Source organism: Embiotoca jacksoni, unplaced genomic scaffold (assembly GCF_022577435.1).
Source record: "Embiotoca jacksoni isolate LCO1_2020_lvr unplaced genomic scaffold, fEmbJac1.0.p SCAF_6, whole genome shotgun sequence".
NCBI classification, from domain to species: Eukaryota; Metazoa; Chordata; class Actinopteri; family Embiotocidae; genus Embiotoca; species Embiotoca jacksoni.
In genome coordinates, this window is record NW_027185414.1 from 3676806 (window position 1) to 3686926 (window position 10121).

Sequence of the window (10121 nt, forward strand, 5' to 3'; positions counted from 1 at the left end):
GAAAGGTTCGAAGAATGTCGAATGGAGTTATTCGCCTCCTGAAGCCACTCAGAAACAACAATACTGTACTTCTCCTGTTTGATGCTTTTTTAGGTTTTGCATCAATGTAGGAGAAGCTACTAAATCGAACAATGTGAGTGAACCTGTGCTGCCTCCAAAAACACATCACATGTTGATGTTGTCTCACTTTGAACGGCTTAAATCCGTGTCAAAACTTTGGTCACTTCATGTTAATGCCTCTGTTCCCTCTGCCAAAAAGATTGCATTTTAATCAGTGCAGTGTTCCTTCAAGACGTGGAATTTAACAGAAAGAAATCCCACACCTCCATTAGCGTCTTGTTTTGTCCCCCCTGAACGTTTTTCTTGTTTAGGCTTTGGCCCAAAAGTCGATGAATTGTTTTAACCAGGTCTCGATTGGATCAGGCCCCTCAGCGTCTGGCAGGGAGAAGATAAGACCTGTTATCTCTTTCCGACAAATCTGCAACCTCTCTCTGTCCTCCCTACGACTGGACCGGAGGAAGGTGGAGAAGAGAATGAAGATGGTGAAAAAGCAAAAACTACATCAGCATTTATAGTTACCAAGTAATGGTTATATTACAAAGCGTATATAAAAAAAAAAAAAAGGCAAAATATAATCATGAAATGAACATGAATTGGTAAAGTGGCAAAAAAATAAAAAAATAAAAAAAATTGGGGGGGTGAATTAAGTAATGAAATTATAAAATAAAAGAATAGAATACATTTATGTACCTTTTAAACAATATCACAACAACATTGAACTTGAAAGAATTATATTTGTACTCAGCAATGCCATTGAGTGTTACGATAAGTCCTGGAAGTCCTTTGTGGACTTCCACTCCCCCCTTTTACTTAAAAAAAAAAGAAAGAAAAAAAAAAAAAAAAAGGTTTGTTGATTTTTTTTTTTTTTTTGCCATGTGTTGTTTTATCCTGCAGTTTGTCTTTGCAGTGGCCATGGTTGAACCTCCTTCAATCCACAGACAGGTGATTGTAATGCAGCCATATTAATCAATGTTCATTTTATTTTATTCATATTGTGACAAACTGACTCAATGCTGGAGAAGAGGGGACCAGACAGGTTGAAATGCCAATGTTCAGATTGATTGTAAAATTAACAACTTTAACCATTAAAGAAACATGAGATATGAAGATGAGTAGCATCTAGTAGCATTTTATTTATACAGCACTTTCCAAGAGACTCAAAGACGCTTTGAGTGTCTGGACTTTGTGACTCTGTATTGAGGTTCGAGCTGTGACTGGTCCACTCCAAAGGGCTGATTTCTTCGTTTGAAGTCATCCTGTAGATTTACTTTGATGGGTCAAGGTCTCGCTGCTTCACTCAACATGACACCCACAATGATATTATCCTGTAAGATGCTTTGCTAAACTAGATAATTCATTTTCCTCCAATGATGACAACCTGTCCAGACCTGCAAGCAGCAAAACAGCCTCAGTTCCTGATGCCTCTTCCACCACAAGCTTCTGGGAAAATGGCTTTTAATGGACAATATGCACCATGATATGTGTATGGTAGACTCAGAGATGTTCACCAGCTGCAATGATTCCAAAAAGCCTTTAGCTGTTAGTCTGGGCTTCTTTCTCACTGCATTGAGCAATCTGTGTTGAGCTTATGGAGTCATCTTAGCTCGGCGCCCACTTCTAGGGAGAGCAGCCACTGAACTATACCATCTCTCTTTAGAGATGTTTCTGTAGTTATGGACAGATGAATACCTAAACGCTTTGAGGTAACTTTCTGGCTTCATGCAAATCAACATGATGATGAATCTTCCGAGATATCTTTTGTGTGCCGCATACTTCACATTAGCAAATGTTTTGTGAATTGCAAACTCAAAATATGTAAGTGTTTTTTAAAGTCAAAGATGCTCTAACACACACCTCCAATATTGTCTCATTGACTGGACCCCAGCTCAACTTCAGTCCCAGTCACCTTTTGTTGAAGTCATTATTCTCATCTATTCTATAATGTAAAGTCAGGTGGTTCCGGTTGCTTTGGTGTGATGGACCGGATTGACTAGAAGCAAAAGAAACAGCAGCTAAGTGGCACAGTTTTTAAAGTTACTTGTGGACAAATTGTAATAATTGTCATGACAATTTCAGAAGTTAATGAATATATCCACAAAACTTGCATACAGTATAAAATAAGCTACAAACAAGACTAGTTGAAGACAAACCAATAGGTTATCCACTGGCTGAGTACAAGGTTCCACTCTTTAGTGACATTCACAGATTGGTGTTGGCCTAACTAAACATGAATGCACTGAATGAAAGGCAGCGATGGCCTAAAGATTAGAGGCCTCTAACCACCCCTTCCCCATTAAGGTATCCTGTCACATATTGACATTTTGGGCAAGTGGACATTTCTGGTTTCTGGTTTCATATTCTGGGAAGCCAGTATGATCAAATAAATAATGCCAGTGACCTAAAAAGAGGACAATAATAACACGACAAGGAAGAGCGAGACATGTTAGCTCAAATGTAAGTCGCAGTGGTGCATTAATGATATCGTTTCCTTCTTCTTGTTGTTTTCAAGCCAGCTAAAATTAGCATCTCTTGTGGTTCTGTCTAATTTACTGTTTAGCTATCAGCCATTTCCCACAGGAAAAGTCTTAACGAGTATTTAATTAATGACATTGATTCATTTGGTAGAGGGAAATCTGCTTCATGGATCAGACACTGAGATCAGTAACAACAACGTCTCATTGTTTCTCAGTCGTTGTCTCAGTTGCTACATTTCTTAAATCTCTCTGGAGTTCTTCTAACAAGTTAAAGGTGGAGCCGTGTGTTACCTGTGTCACATTTCTCTGTGGCGTTGTCTGGCTTAATTGTAGATCGACTACACGCAGTCGGCTCCACAATACAACCTAATTGCTCATTTAGCATTTTGTGTCTCTTTCCAGATCGCCAAAACACCAGAGTGTGTAATCAGGGGTGGGCACTCGATGCGGTGAGGCAAATAAGTCAGCATTGTAGACCATCATTACTGTGTGGGTGACCGCCTGATGCCGCTGAGGTTTACTTCCCCCATTTATGCCGGTCTCTGAAGATAGAAGAGAGTGTAACTGTGAACTTAAGGAGATGTGCATCTGATGACTCTCTCCGCTCTCATTATTACATACTATTGGCTCTCTGTTAATTTGATTTGTGTGAGAGCTCATCCCGTATGATTTGATTTGAGGTAAGGTTGGCTGAGTTGAATCAAGTCAAATTATTTCATTCTTCCTGGCATTTTTCTGACAACCAACCTACCACCAGTGCCTGTCAGCGTTAATTACAACTATGTTCATCATCTTTTTTAAGACCAACTAGGGACATTTTATCACTCACTTCACTCTGATTACTTCAATAAGTAATTATGTGGATACCGACAAGGCAATAAAAAAGCATAGACTTTGCAATTAAGTGATGTCACGAAACCACAGCGAACTTAAGGTGATCACAATTCACATGCTGCAATACATTAACAAATTAATTTCCTTTAAGAAATAAATGGAAAGAAAATTTCATGTTTAAATGATTCTGACATTTTACTAATATTTGTAAAGTGCTTTGAAGTGTATTGGTATATGATGTGAATATAATAGACTGGACAGAAGGCGAATGGGCAGTGAACCGGTGATGTCTTGATTGTGGGACAGTCTTTTGGATTATTTGACCAAGCTGCTGTCTCTCCTCTGATGGCTATCTACTAATGAACCCCTGAGTGGGAGAGGAGAACACAATAATGGCCTATTGACCTCCAGGAGGTTGTCTTTACTGCTGCAGCAACCTTTGTCTGAACAACAGTTTACTGGTTTGGTGGCAGTTTTGACTACATTACAGATCAGTGACCTTTGTCATCTATTAGCCATTCTCAGTACGAACAACTGACCTCAAGAAATAGTTGAACGTTTTCCTGAAACACTCTGACTTACCTTCTTTCTCAGTTGACTGAGAAAATTGATTACACTCTCTAGTCTGTCTGTTTAATATGAAGCTGAAGCCAAGAGATATGTTGCATTCAAATTGGGTTGTATTTACCGTGTACATGAGAAAAGTCCATATAAATGGCCCCCGTCGTGGTATTCACAAGGTCTGCATTCAAAATTTGCAATAAGCCTCGATTTCACAATGGTGACGTGTTGGCTGATGTTTACGTAAACGGCCGAGGTCATGGAGGTTCATTTTTTTGTTGGATGTTAAGCTAATATATTGTCATTTTAGTCAAAACATTTATCATCCCACCGGCTTCATCTTTTCCCTCTGTGCCTTTGTGTTTCCTACATTACCTGCCTGTTGCCGTTGCCTAAAAGCTGTGTTTTTACGATTTGACCACTTGAACACCGAGTACACAACTTCCCATGTTGTAACCACGAGCTCACGAGTTCCATTGTAACGCAGCAATAGTTATCTCAGCACAAAGACTGGGAACAGGGGAAAACGGCAAGCATGGCTCTGCTTACAGGTAGCAAAAACCGCATACCAACACCTAAAAATGGTACTAATTGAATTGAATAAATAAACAGGTTATTTAACATCTGTTTACTCCACACAATAACTGTAAAACCAACAAAATGTGTTTTTGTTTGGGTGTTATGATAGACTATTTCTTGCTGGGCAGTGACTTGTGGAGTTACCTCTGGTTGGACCTCATGGCAGCTCAATTTTATTTTGTAACATTGTCGGCTATTGATTAAGCCACTGACATCATAACATGTCAATTAGTGAGCTTTATAAGGTCTGTTAAAGATTTGTTTAATATGGACAATTCCAGGCCAGCTGTTTCCACCTGTTACCACTCTTTGTGCTAAGCTAAGCTAACTATCTCCAGCTTCGTGATGTCGATTTTCTCATTTTATTCTAGCAAGAAAGTGATGCATTTTGAAGAATTTAGAACTGTTCCTTTTTAAAAACAATAAGAAAGCAGAGCCTCTGTGTTGGTGAGTGTGTATTTGTTCATATAGACTGAAGAAGCAGACTCTGCAGTTTTTAGATCCCATCTCACAGAGCCCGTGTTTACTTAAGGAAAACAAACATGATGGATACAACCTGAGGCAGGAAATGTTCCACAAATAGTCAACTAGGTTGACAGAAATCCTCGTGAGGAATGATCACTTGACAAAACCTATTTCAGGTCGCTTCAGCTCCTCCAAAATAGATTTTAGCCTCTGAATAATTACTTCTGCTTTTGGTGACTGGTCACTCTGCACACGACCCAACTGAGATGACAGAAATATATATCTGTAATTAGATGTCTTTAAAATGGTGAGCATTGCTGCATCCCATCAAGGAGGATCTGTGAACCTGCTCAAGTTTAGTGTGTGTGTTCGTTCTTCACAATGAGCAGCTGATTGTTGACTCCAAGGGTGTGAATATGAACCTGTATGTCTCTATGTCTGAGCCCTGTTATTGACCGAATGTCAGCTGGGGCAGACTCAAAGAATAAGCAGGCATGTTCTCTACATAGTACATAATGTCAGTCAAGGACGGTTTTTTTTTTAATTTGAAGATGTTGAAGATGTTGTACAGTTATATTTTTGGATGTCTGATAAATAGTGATGTCTAATCCCACATGGGATAGTCTGAATGTTGAGCAAGACACGGAAATAACTAATAGAGAATCTATTAAAATGAAGAATAAAGCTTTTCTGGAGGTTTGTGGTAGAAAAAGACTTACTAAGACACTTTATGTTGCTCTGTCCTCATGTGTGCCCAAGCTGTATACTACCATTGAGCAGAAACACCCAAGAAGCTGAACAGACTACAATGTGTACTATTTATTTTAAATTGAGGTAGATGAAGGTTACTGTTGCCTGATCTTCAGTCCCAGCTTCCTCTGCAGTAATCCTGTTGATCAATGAGTGTGTGTTTAAAAGCTGATCGGGGTTCCTTTCTGCGTGCTCACAGGACACGGTGCATCTTCTTATAAAACTCTAAAAATTAAAGACCAGCAAACAAAAACAGAACAAATGTTTCAGGAAAAGTCTGCAAGAAGCTGGTTTTGTTTTCACCTTGATAATAGTTACCTTTACTTTTAATGTCACAGTTGCAGAAAATCATCTTTCTTATATTTGTATAATATAATCAGAAACAACAACAACAACATAGAGTATTTACCCCCATGAAAATGAATTGTTAAAGACCACTAACATTCATATTATAATAGATCACAAATGATTGTATTTGTATCTTCACTGATCTCATTCTACCTTTAATGTCTTATTAAGTCAGTATTTTAAGTGAAAGTCACAGAAACACAACCTCCTTGTCCCTTGATATTGACAGAATTTAAATCTACCAGTGATGTTGGCTTTTCTTTGCTCTAATGGCTTAACAAGTTGTATTAATTGCTCATACCGTATAAATTGTCTTGTAAAAGGTGTCGGTTTTAACTTTATTAAAGAAAAAAATGCTTCTGTATTTGTATTTTAGTTTTTATTTAAGATCTGACGCTGAGTCAGATGAATACCTTACCAATGGATCCGGTCTTAATGGGGTCCAAAAGTCTGACAATACATTAATAATTTGTTATATTTGTAAACCTGTCAATAATTAGAAAGTTTAAGGATCGAGTGAGATTTTAAGACAGATGAGTGCCATTGACAATACTAACGGCTTGAAACAAAAGGTCTGATTTTCCTGAGTTGTATCCCTTCGTTCCTGTTCAGGTGACAGATCATTTGATCTACGTATCAAAGAACTCTTCAAGTTGTTAGAAACATTACTCAGAGGCTGTATTCAAAATCAAACATATCGGACATTTATTCTTGCAAGAAGGAGCAAATACATATACACTCAAAGAAGGATGCCCAGCATTGCTGCCCTACTCCTCTGTAGGGCAGCTTTTATACAGTGTGACAAACAGTTGACAGTCACCCCCATTCCCTTTGCATCTGCTTTTGTAGTTAATAATGAGTTCAGTTGTAGATCACAAGATAAGGACATATGGACGTCGTAAATTAGACGCCGTAAATGATATCGTAAATGAGACACTAGGAACATTCTTGAGCCACAGGCAAAGAAAATAAGTACATCTCACAAGTAAATGAACTCATAGCCATTGTTCACACATGTGGCTGTGTCTCAAGTTTCCAGTAGAACATTGTTGCCCAAGTAGCATTGTGATAATGAGGGACATGGCATCAGCGCTAAGTGAATGTGTCAGAAGTCACATTGCTGATCTAAGCAAAGATGTATTTCTCTCTCTGTGTCAAATCACGGCTAGATTGGAGGTTTCTAAAGGGGGCAGCGCAGGGTACTCTAAAACACTGCAGAAACTGGATCAGTTGTATCAAAAGCACGATCACGCACACCGAGAGTGACCACACCATCAGACGTTCAATACATTAAGCTTTGTTTACTGAGAGATAGAAAAGCCACAGAATTTGCTAAATGAAGAACATGTGCTTCAAATCAGCAAAGTACTGTCTAGAGAAGGATGTCTAGTGGTGCTGTCAGAGGACGAGGAGTAGCTTTAAACCACGAGGGGAAATAAGGCCAAACTACTGGCCTACTGGGGCTTCTAAGACATGGTGGCAAGTCTTAGAAGAGAAGATGCTACCACAGTGTATCAAACCCACAGTGAAACATGTTGGTGGAAATATTCCTGTCTCTGGGTGTCTTGCTACTCCGGACACCTACACTGAATCAACTCCACCATGTCCAAGGAGAAAGTAGCACCCTGTTGTCAGAGACATGCTCCACCCATCTGGTTTGCATCTTTAAAGAGTTCAAATTCACCTCAAAGCTTTGCAAGAACTGTCATGGTTTTGAATTGTTTTGCCCCTTCTGTTATTTGGTTGCTGCCTCCACCCACTGCAAGTCCTTTGTCTTTCTCTTATTGGCCAGTGTCCTGCGCTGCCACACCCACCTCACCTGCTCCCAGTTACACAATCTGCCTCGCCTGCAACCACCTGACAATCGTCCCCTTTTAGTATATAAAGTCTTAGGTTGTGTCTCAAATCCCATACAGGCATACATACATTTGAGATTTTGAGTGCATAAGGTGTATCACCCTAACATGCAAACATGATGGTAGACTCATCCCACTCATCATCCTCAACCCTACATACCACCAACCTCCACTCAAACTGCAGTGGCTTCACTTTACAAATACAAGTTGTACATGTCCCCACAACATTTTTTATTTTTCACTAAGTATCACTTTACTGCTGTTGGATGGAAGCCATCAGTATGTTTACTGTTGCATGAAACAGAGAGCAAAGAAACACGTTCATTTCTGGGTAAAATAACCAAGCAAAACCAGCAGGTATGTTGGCAGGTGATGCATTCAAATGTTACGGTTATTTACGGTAAGTGCAGAACGTTAGTGTGGGATTTGAGACAATTCTACCTGTCCAAATTCAAGTACTACACAAGTAAGTGTACTAACAAAAGTAAACAAATGTTAGTCGTCATACAGTATACTAGAACAAAGCTGCCACCTTTGTCCTTGACCGTGCCCTGACCCCTGAGACTTTTGCCCCTGTACCCCAGCCCTCTCCAATGCTATCACCCCCAGCCTCCTCAGACCCCCCTTCACGATCTGGTCCCCATCCCTGAGCAAAGGGAAGCAGCATTACTGGTGTATTTGTGATCGAAGGTGCACGGCACATCAGAAAAAGAACACACGCCTCTCAGATTATGGTGCATGATAATAATATTGTATGTATTTGTATTCAGTATGTGTGTGTCTCCTAAATTACAGTATTAGTATTGGAAAGAGATGCCACACTGCTATGTATAATTGATCAAGTATATTATAGCCATACATATGAAAGTCCTTACTTTCAGTATACTTTGTATCTCCTTTTGTCCTAGTTTATTGTGTTTAATTTGGTTTCATCCTGCGTCAACAGGCAAACGCATGGCCGAAGTGAAGTAACCTCAATCAGAGGCAAACAGGATGCATCCTCCCGATAATGAAGGCCAGACGGACACATAATAAGAAACCGTGGAATGCGTGCTTGTTGTGATTCTTTTGTTTCCAGCTCTGATTTTCGTGTGTGAGCAGAGACTGACAGTAATACAGTCCTGCCACTGCCTGAGGAGAGGTTGGAGGACACATGACTGTCACTCCCACAACATGGTGGAGGAGTGACAGTCAGATGTCCTCCAACCTCTCCTCAAAACATCTCTACATATGACACATTTTACATTCTTCTAAGGAGGTAAAAGTACATGGTGTACTGTATTAGTGTATTGGTATGGGCAGTCAGACCTGGAAGTATAGTTAGGTAGAAATAGCTTAAAGCGGAGAAATCAAACATTTAGTCAGCTTTTATTTTTTTGCATTTTTTTCCCAATTGTTTTTTTTTTTTTTAGCTTAGTGAATAAAATCTGTCTACGGCAAACAAGGTTGAGACTTTTCACATATATTAATAGGCATTAAAATAATACTTTCATCATTGAGGACTGTGTACTCACTGTGCATATTGGTACAGGACTTACAGGTACCCTGCCCAAACACTTTACAGGTGTTTTCAACCAGTCCGGGAATAAGGTTAAATCAAATCTTTATGTAGAGACGATATACAGCAATAGTTCAAACAGGAATATCTTATTTTGTCTACAAAACTTGAAAGTCTCCCTTCACTCGAAAATGTGCTGTGCTGATTGTTACTTGACTGTACTGAACTGGTGTTTCTGATGTTTAAACTTGGATGTTCTGCCTCCAGGAAATAGCCATATCCTCACACTTTAAATTCTTGCTCCTGCCTTCTCACCCCTCATCAACACAGGTCATCTCAATGATTTCATTGACAACATTTCATGGTTTCATATTTTATTAGGTTTATGTGGCCTATACAACTTAATGTTATGGGAGGATAATGGAGAATATTGTTACACATCTACTCAATACCAGCATATTGTGTGCCCTGCACTCTGTGCACTAAAACTTGTGCAACACCAAATCATTGACAGCATCTAAATATCTCAGCAACACTTGACTCTGCAGAATGGTATACTGTATGTGCAAAGTTTAACATTGTAAGGCTGCTGAGCTTAAATCTGACTTCTATATGTGCATGCATGACTTGTTTTGATTTTGACAGTCATTTGAGGTCTGCAACTACTTCACTTACACGGGCAATAGACCTTTCTGT